The sequence below is a fragment of the Scleropages formosus genome, chromosome 8 (genome assembly GCF_900964775.1).
Source record: "Scleropages formosus chromosome 8, fSclFor1.1, whole genome shotgun sequence".
In the NCBI taxonomy this organism is placed as follows: Eukaryota; Metazoa; Chordata; class Actinopteri; order Osteoglossiformes; family Osteoglossidae; genus Scleropages; species Scleropages formosus.
The window spans coordinates 8,334,637-8,344,451 of NC_041813.1; positions in this window are offsets into that span (position 1 = coordinate 8,334,637).

The following is a 9,815-nucleotide window of genomic DNA, read 5'->3' on the forward strand; positions in this document are numbered from 1 at the left end:
AGAAGGAAGGGAAAACGTCCTGCATTGGTTGTGCACACTGTGCACACTGAAAGAAACCGGAGAGAGCAGAGGGAGAAGAAGGCTGCCAAGCTGATGTCAGCACAGCTAAACTTCTATGGTGGGGGAAACCGCAGCACTGCCCAGGGCCAAGATCATGGACAAAGCCAAGGCCCAGGGCATGGACACCCTGGATGAGGCAGAGGGTGGTCAGAAGAACCCCGAACCAGTGGTGGACCCGGCCTATGCTTCACCTGCAGCAAGGTGGGTCACTGGAGAGGAGAATGTCCCAAAAGGCAGCAGAGAGCTCAGAATCGCTCCTGACCGGCGCCCCTGCTGAAGGCAGTGACGGCAATTGACCACAGGATAAGGAGGATGAGGCAGGGATGGACGACAAAGAAACGGGTCAGTTCACCACCCAAACCTGATGCCTCACATCAGACTAGATGATACAGCTGATGGTCTCACATCAACCCATTTCCTTCCTGGTGCACATGGAGGTGATGAGATCCACCATCAGGATGCAGGCGGTGCCAGGGGTCCCCACAAATGGAAACCAGATTCAAATCATGGGAGTGTTGGGGGTTACCCAGAACCTCAAAGAAATCGACCCCACTGCTGGTGGGAATGACAAAAGACATTGCTGTAACTAACCATTCTTTTCTTCTCAACAAACACTGCTTGGTGATGCTACTGGGCCGGGACCTGCTTGCAAAGTTGGCGGTGACTGTCTCCATAACCAAGAAAAGCACGGATGTCACATTTCCAGTTTTGGGATTGTTTTCTCAACAGACACTGTCACGTTACACCGCCTGGTTGCTGGACGATGACACACTGTTGCAAAGTAAAGTACCTCCCAGCCTGACATAGCCCACATGGTTGCACTGCACAACACACTTCTTTGCTGAGGAAACTGCAGAGGATCAAGAAGGACAAGAAGACTTTATAGCAATCAAACTGGAGAAAGAGACAATCATTCTGTCTGATCTGTTCACAGCAAAAGACATTGCTGCAGCATATGTTGTCCTGACTCCCACCAAAAGTAGGTGATACAAGGGGGATTCAGTTCCACATGTCTCCTTGAGAAAAATGGAAAATGTAGAGTGGAAAAACTTAGGGTCATGGGTCCAACTGTCATGTGAAAGGAAAGATTTGATTCAGGTGGAAGAGAATAGATGAGCTTCACAGGATGGGGAAGTCCAGAAGTATAAGGTTCAGATTGAGGCCAGGGCAAGTAGGACAATAATAGGATTAGAGGAAGTTGAGGAAGGCTTAGGGAATGCTGAAAGTGAGCCTGAATGGTTGAAAGATATCCCAGATGTCGTGCGGTTGCAAAGGAAAAATGACTATGGGAAAATAAAGACCGCAGCTCCACCAGGAGTACATCCAAAGTCCAGTTTCCAACCACACGGGGCACAATAAGCACTGTCAAAAGAAGCAGAAGAAGGTATTGAGCAGGTGCACAAAGACCAAGTAAGAAGTGGGGCTGTACTGAAGATAATTTACAGCAGAATAATCTAACCCATTCTACCAGTTAGGAAGGAAGATGCGTCCTGGAGGTTTGTGCAGGACCTAAGGGGGTTGAATGATGCAATACACCCAAGGACAACCATTATTCCAAACTCTGCTATCATTTTGTCCTCCATTCCTCATAATGCTAATTGGTTTTCTGTTGTGGATCTACCAAACGCTTTTTTCTCAATTCCAGTGCACCCAGACTCACAGTACTGGTTTGCCTTTACTTTCAGGAGGAAGCACCGGATGTGGCTAGTGATGCCACAAGGGTACACCGAAGCGCCCAGCGAATATGTTCAAGAACTGTCAAAATACCTAGAGGGGTTTGTCCCCCCTGGTGGAAGTGTGTTTGGTACAGTGGATGATCTTTTCTTGTGTTCAGGAAAAAGTTCCAACTGGACGTGTCCCGACCACATCAGATTGTTCTTTGGGGATTAAACGAATACAAGCAATATTGGATATGCCAAAATCCAAAACAAAAATCACAGATGCTATCCGTCCTGGAAATGAATGGTTATTGTCGCCTGTGGATTCAGGACTATGCGCAAAGAGTTCGACCATTGTTGAACATGATACATGGTAAAGGCCTTTCTTTGACAGACGGACTGACATGGAGAGACAAAGTAGAAGCTGCTCTGATTGAGTTTATGCAGGCCCTAAGAGTTGCCCCTGTGCTGGAAATTCCAGATTACACCAAACTGTTTGTGTTGTTCATGGACGAAAAGAATGGGTCAAGACAGTAGACATGAACCCTGAGTAAAACAGGGGAAAACAGCGTCCTTCTGCATACAATTCCAAACGGTTTGATGCAGTTGCATCTGCATTCCCTGTGTGTTTGCGAGCCATGGCAAGCACGGTAGAGGCAGTGTTGTCCTGTGCAGACTTGGTGCAGATGCATGAGGTGGTGGTTACGGTGCCCCACACAGTACACGCAATCCTCACTCAGGCGTGAACCACTCACCTGAATCCGGCACGGATGACTTATTACCAGAATGTTCTACTAACTTTGGCACGTTTCCTTAGAAAGGTCTTCGACTCTTAATCCTGCCTCACTTTTGCCCACAGAGATACAATACATAAGGCCTCTACAGGTATGCTTTAATACAGAACTCAAAGATCATGGGAAAATAAAGATCAGTTTTTCCATTTGAAGAACTGACAAGTTTTGTGGCTTTTCTCACTTCTCTGTTCTTGCTTATCGTTACAATCTCAAGTTTTTCAAGCTGCGGTTTTAAAAGGTTCTCAAAAACGGTAAGAGTCGGACAGACTTCTCCAGTGCATAGCATATTACTGTATGTCCTATGGTGAAAACGTGGGTTCAGGTAGCTATCGGTGGATGCCATTCCCTTGGGTGGGTGACTTCTTTGCTTATAGGATTTGCGAGGAATCAAGAAACTAGAAGTTTCCTTCAAGAGTGCCACATTACTTCCCAAGGCTTCAGGGTGCTATAAAGTTACACAAGGTAATTTCTCACAACACAAACAAGAGGGAAGGTGTGTGCCTGTGATCACCCATCGTGGCATGGAACTGGTGTCATACTTGATAAGGATGACATAAGAATTAACTGGCTGCAAATAAATTCAATTTATTTTTATAGTGCGCTCTTCTCACACAGTGACAGAGCGCTGAGCAAAGTGATAGTTAGCTATATACAAAATTACTACATTATCCATGTAATTATTAAAGCTATAAGTATGCCTACTGACCACAGAGGAATGGAACAAAAACTCCCATGAGAGAAAAAAACCTCTTGGGGTCCGAGTGCCAGTGGCTGGGAATTCTACATTAAAAATTACTTTTAAATCAATTTACAACTAATAATAATATTGTAGGGGGGTGCACGGTGGTGCAGCGGGTTTGACTGGGTCCTGCTGTCCGGTGGGTCTAGGGTTCGAGTCCCGCTTGGAGTGCCTTGTGACGGACTGGCGTCCCGTCCTGGGTGTGTCCCCTCCCCCTCCAGCCTTACGCCCTGTGTTGCCGGGTTAGGCTCCGGTTCATCGCGACCCCGTCTGGGACAAGTGGCTTCAGACAATATGTGTGTGTGTGTGTGTGTGTGTGTGTGTGTGTGTGTGTGTGTGTGTGTGTGTGTGTGTGTGTGTGTGTGTGTGTGTGTGAGATAACATTGTGGATGAGTTTTAACTTGATGTCCCAGTTCACATTGGATTGGCAGAATGCATTTTAAACAAAAACAATAAGTGGCTTTTTGGTAAGAGGAGATGTGAATCATAAGGTCATAATCAGCTATTCGCACTAATTCTCATTGGCCTGAATTCTAAAAGGCTGGATGACCCAAGATTCAAACTTCAGTGAACTTATTTAAAATCATGGCTAACACCAGATGTTTACTGTGACAGCTGGTTTGGAGCGCACTTTTTTTTTTTTTTTTACTCACAGCTCCATTTACTCGCCTGGCAGGTGCGTTTCTCCAAACGATTGGATGAACATAAAGACAGGATTATCATCGCACACATGACTCGAGTAGCTGCCCAGAGATAATCACGGCTGGGTGACAAAAATGTGTGCCGTGGTTAGAAGAGGAGAGAACGGAGTCCAAAAGGATCAACAGTGGGAGGAGGAACTGAGCAGTGGTCCATACTGCAGAACATGCGGGAATTTTTCCGTGCCCCATGGTCGCGATAACCTGTGGATAATTCGCCACAGAGTTCCTTTTCATAACTATGTTTAAACCAGTTTATAAATACTATCTGAACTGTAACATTTATTGATGTGTTTCATTATTACTGCCTTAGTTACTTGTCTCTTTTTAATTCTCCTGGTAATATATTATGTGGGGTCAGCACATGGCAGTCTAGATACCCACTCCACAGTCTCAGTAACAGCATTATATTGTAAACTCTAACCCTTTCCTTTTGGCTACCTGAGATTCCCAGCATAAGCTAGACTCTGGACGAAGACTTCCCTGCAAAGCTCTTGCTGCCTGCTTCAATGGACAAACACACCTTATCCTCAAGTCTATTGAGTGGGACTGCTCCACCGGTTCCTCATATCATCTGTATCATCTTCCTCGCACTGACCTCCTTCATGCATTCTTCCCATTGGACTGTGATCTCCAACCTTGACTTATCTAGAAACTTCAAACAGGTGGGTAATGTCCTTTCTTAGAGTCTGGTCAACTGGTTGTACTGTGCGCTATTCCCATATTTGTCTCTGTGCACGGTCTTGAGCTTCTGTTCATGTCATCAATGATAGTGGCCCTCACTTAACACTCTCGTAAAGCTGCTGAGGATGTGCTCCAGCCCCGCTCTCTTTGAACATAATGAGCATGATGGAGAATCAACTTTTACCCAGCTGAACAGGCTCAGCTCTTCTAGCACTTGTTCCCAGCTAGTTCACGCTCTCTGCTGCTGCATCACAACCGTCAGCTTCTGCTTCTCCTTCCCTGGGTCTTATCATACCCCTGTGATAGAACACTGCACAAACCAGCCTTTCCAAATACCATTCTACTCATTACCATGCTGTGCTGGAGCCAGGACTCTGCCTGCCCAATTGCAGTCAGTGTACTGCACTGTACTTCTCACTTGTCACCTTGATGGCAGCTCCTGTGACTCTATTGATCACTCAAGCCCCAAACTTTCTATGCTGAAGTGAAACTTATCAGTAGGCTTTCTTTTAAACAGCACCAGAGACCTGAACATAGGTGTCTTGAAATTCACCCTAGACAACACAGTTAGTCTTTCAGTCCCCTGCAAAATCCATTTATTTTGTTGAACCAATGGTGTTTCCACTGTCAAGTCATCCACAAAGGTTCTGATGTGTGATTGTCTGACACCTGGTTAGGTGCTGGAACCCCCACACTGTACCACTGGCTATTTTAATGGCCAGAGCAAATTGGATCATGGAGATACTACAGCCTGTAATTATCTCCTTCTCCAGCCTATGACACTCTGATGGTACTCCTCTCGTTGTGACCCTCCTCCTGAAATCACTATAGTAAACCAGAATGAGGGCTTTGATTTTGCTCAGGATGAGCTACTGCTCTGACGTCTCCTCCAGCTTGTGTGATATCTAGACATAGGCATTTGGGACATCTAACCACTGCCAAGGCTCCCCTGTTCTCACATGCCTCTCTAATCAGCTATATTGCTACACCACCATGCTCTAAGCACCTGGGCCCTTCCTCCTTTCTGCATGTACATGTCAATATATGCATTCTTCCAGAGAAGTGATGTCAAATACTGACAATCCCAAAGAATTACCTCCTGCACTAAGTAGACAGATCATTCTGAGCTGATAAATCCTGATAGAATTCAGGTCTTTAAGAACTAATACTCCTTCTTTCACCTCTATGCACCTGTACTTCTTCAGCAGATGACCTTCAGGATCATCCAGAGCCTATTTAACAGATTATAGACCTCGTAGGGTGTTCCACTTGTGGCTGAGCTTATTGTTTGCTTCCTTACCACCTCTTGCACCTTCTTCCATGTAGGTTCGTAGTGATTAGTGTGGTGTTTAGGAGTCTTTATACATAACACTTCTGTGTAGAATTATTATGCGGTCTCTCCCAAAACCTGACAAAGTGTTGCAACCTTGCTTGAACTGAATGTCAAAGTGAAAGACTTAGATTTTTGAAACCTGAATTCTTCTTCCAGGAAAGGGCTTCTTTTCCCCAGTCGATTTTTCAAATACCCTGATTGCATATACTACTAAATTTGGATAATCTAGAAATCATTATTCTGAAAGTTCTGATTTTAAAATATGCTGAATTGTATAAAAATATGTTCTTCTTAAAGGGCTACTTTTGGGTCTTGTATCTGAGCAATAAATCTGAGATTTGTTTCTGGAAGGTTAGGGTTAATATAGCCATGTTTAGCAACATTTATTAATATTGGTATCCCTTTGTTAAATCACTGGTGTTAGAAAATGTAAAATCCTAGATCCTATAAGATCCTAAGGAATTCCTTAAGAATCCTACAAGTATCCAATAAGATCTTAGCAAGATCCATAGAGATCTTATAAGAGCTTAGTAAGACTCTTAAGGATCATGTAAAACCTATGAACAATCCTATAAGATCTTAGTCAGATGATTTAGAATAGTGTAAAATCTTAGTAAGAGTTTTAAAGAACCCATTATGTTTTAGTGACATGACTAAGCATTTTAAAACAGTATTTCAGTGCATTTGGGAATCTGATAGATCTTGTTGAGCTCACTTACTCGCTTCCACTAACCGTCAGTCCTTATCATGATCACGGAAGTCTGGAGCCTATCCCAGAATCACTGGACAGAAAGCTTGGGGCAGTAACATCCTGGACAGATTGTCATTTTCTTGCAGGGTAGCTACACATGCACACACTCACTCATTGACACACTATATGAGATATAGCACCACTAATTCACCTGCACTACTTGTCTGTGGAATGGGGGGCACGGTGGCGCAGTGGGTTGGACCGTGTCCTCCTCTCTGGTGGGTTTGGGGTTTGAGTCCCGCTTGGGGTGCCTTGCGGCGGACTGGTGTCCCGTCCTGGGCGTGTCCCTTCCCCTTCCGGTCTTACGCCCTGAGCTGCAGGGTAGGCTCCGATTCTCTGCGACCCCGTATGGGACAAGCGGTTCAGAAAATGTGTGTGTGTGTATCTGTCTGTGGACTGTGGGAGGGAACCAGAGCACACCCAGGAAATCCATGCAGACACAACAAGACTATGCAAGCTCCACAGATCCTGAGTTGGATTTAAACCTATACCCAAACACCTTCCTTTGCAATATCCCACTAGGCTATTATTAGTAGTAGTAGTATTGTTAGTTTCTGTATTAGTTGATATTTTGCTGCAAAGCAACTTACAATGTTAGCCGTACATACTGAATTATTTACAATTATCTGCATACTTATACAGCTGGGTTGTTCTTACTGGAACATTTCAGATTAAGGACTCTGCTCAAGGGTACTACATCAGGATTTGAACCCAGGTGGAAGGCAACAGCTCCTACCACTGTGCTATCTCCCAGCATATGCAGAATCACTTTATAATATTTTAACTAGGGTTTTTTAAAATTTTATATTTTAATAAACAAAATTTATTAGTATATTATTAGTATTTTGCAAAAGCAACATGCTCACTTTTTTAATGATTTTTCACTTTCATGTACCTCTTAGGCTTTGAGTCACACGAAGTTCAGAGGTTTTTGACTAGAGGTAACAGGTCACACTGAGTACCCACACATTGACCGAAACCGCTTTCCCCAGTGGGGTCGCTGCAAACCACAGCCTAACCTGGCAACACAGGGTGTAAGGCCGGAGAGGGAGGGGATGCACCCAGGACGGGACGTCAGTCCATCACAAGGCACCCCAAGCGGGACTTGAACCCCAAACCCGCCAGAAAGCAGGATCCAGTCCAACCCGCTGCACCACCATGCCCCCATCACACCGAGTATCACCTGACAAAATAGCTTAATCTGCATTCTTCTTTTTCAGGCTTTCATTTATGAAGATGGGGTGATTGTTTACAGAAGATTTATTTGACTCTTTTTACTTCAACTCAGTGGTACTGTAATCGCATCCCCCTTGATACTTACATTGCTACTCAGGAAGAAAGGGTCCGTGAAACATTGGCGTAAATGGTGGCCGGAAAAGAAGTGAAGCGGTCTTTCAAGAAGGATCTGTATTCTCACACCAAACTTGTCAGTTCATCTAGAGCTAGAACCCTGCTAAAACACTTGCATCTATAAAAATTAAGCTGTAGGGTTTGATTACAAAATAGATATGCATTAATTGTTTTATCCTAATAGTCATGTGAGAGATTAATGTTACGATCACTGTTTCACTTAAACCACAGCTAGATAACTTTTTCTTGTCCAAATAATTTTTGCGTATACCATCCTACATTTTTTCATAACCACCTGCGGGATGTAGGGAGTAGAAATGGCCTATAGATGATGCTCTTGGACCATAAGTAAAAATGCAGCTAAACTCCATGGTTTTCCATTTTTTTCCCCCCATGTTCTTTGCCCCCGTTTTGCTTTTGTGATTTTCTATGTATTTATTCAGAGCTCTTCCCAAATCTTTCCGGTGAACATCAAAAATGCGCATTTCTTCCGGCTGTTCCAACTTTACCCCCCTTCAGTCCAAAGGCATTTTTCCACAGAACTTGTAAATCTCTGCCTTCAGTGTGTGTGTCTGAGTGTGTGTGTGTGTGTGTGTGTGTGTGTGGGGGGGGGGGGGGGAATGTGTGAGCATCCTGTGAAAGCCTGGTATCCCATCAAGTGTGCTCCTTGCCTTCTGCACTCTGCTTCCCGGGGCATACTCCAGACCACTATAACCTGATGCTGCATAAGCAGTTTTCAGGAGATTATGGATGGATTAATAATTACATAGATGAGATGTCACAAATTTGATTAAAAAAATATAAGCAATACCAAATTAGTAAATATTTTATACATGTTATTTTAAAAAATTAGAGTTACATCCTGCACTTGAGCATTTCAAGACAAGCCTGAAGTTAAAGCAAGAGTAATATTTGATGTAGTGACTACATGGAATATAGTTACAGAAGTGGCGTTTTGATTGGTTCCTCAGGCCCCTTTCCTGTGTGCTCCGAAATAAATATACATACCCTGGGTTTACAAGTACTAGATTATCTTAAATGATCACTCCGGATCTGTTACATATGCTTTTTGTAGAGAACGGCCAGCACTTGACCAGAGCATGACCTGATGTGACGAAAGGCTCCTGGGATCCCAACAGTGTCGTTTGTTGGCCTTCATACTGGAATTCCTCTCAATGGTCGAGGGCAGGATTGCTACGAACATGATTCTTTAGAAATTTTCCTTTCCTTGTTGCATATACCGAAGGTACATGGTTGAACTCACCTTGCGCCATCACGTCAGACCTTTCCTTTCTCAGGCTATGCAGATACACGATCTCCACAATGACATAATTAATGCGAGTACTTAATATCACTATAGCTCAGGTCTTTTCCACCTTGAGCGTACCGGTTCAATCAGCCCGCGGCCATACTTTACCTCCCGCACCGTTTCATCACACTTGCTGTTTAGTTCACCCCGAAAACGCTGGCTTAGAGGAAGGTCACGCCACAGCAGCTCTCAGGGGTCCCGACAGTACCCATTGTGGGGAACTATGGTCACGCCCTCCTCAAATTTCAGCCTCTGAGTCATTATTGCCAAGTGGCCGATTTGGCTCCAGAGTAATAGCTCTGAGGCGGTGTGTTCGGATGTTTGCCAAGAGAAACCCCATTGTAGCCTCCATTAAGATATTTAAGATACGCCTATAAAGGCAAGTACACAATGGTGGCGCAGCTTTACTGTGTTATTATTACCCGTATTGTCTGTCCCC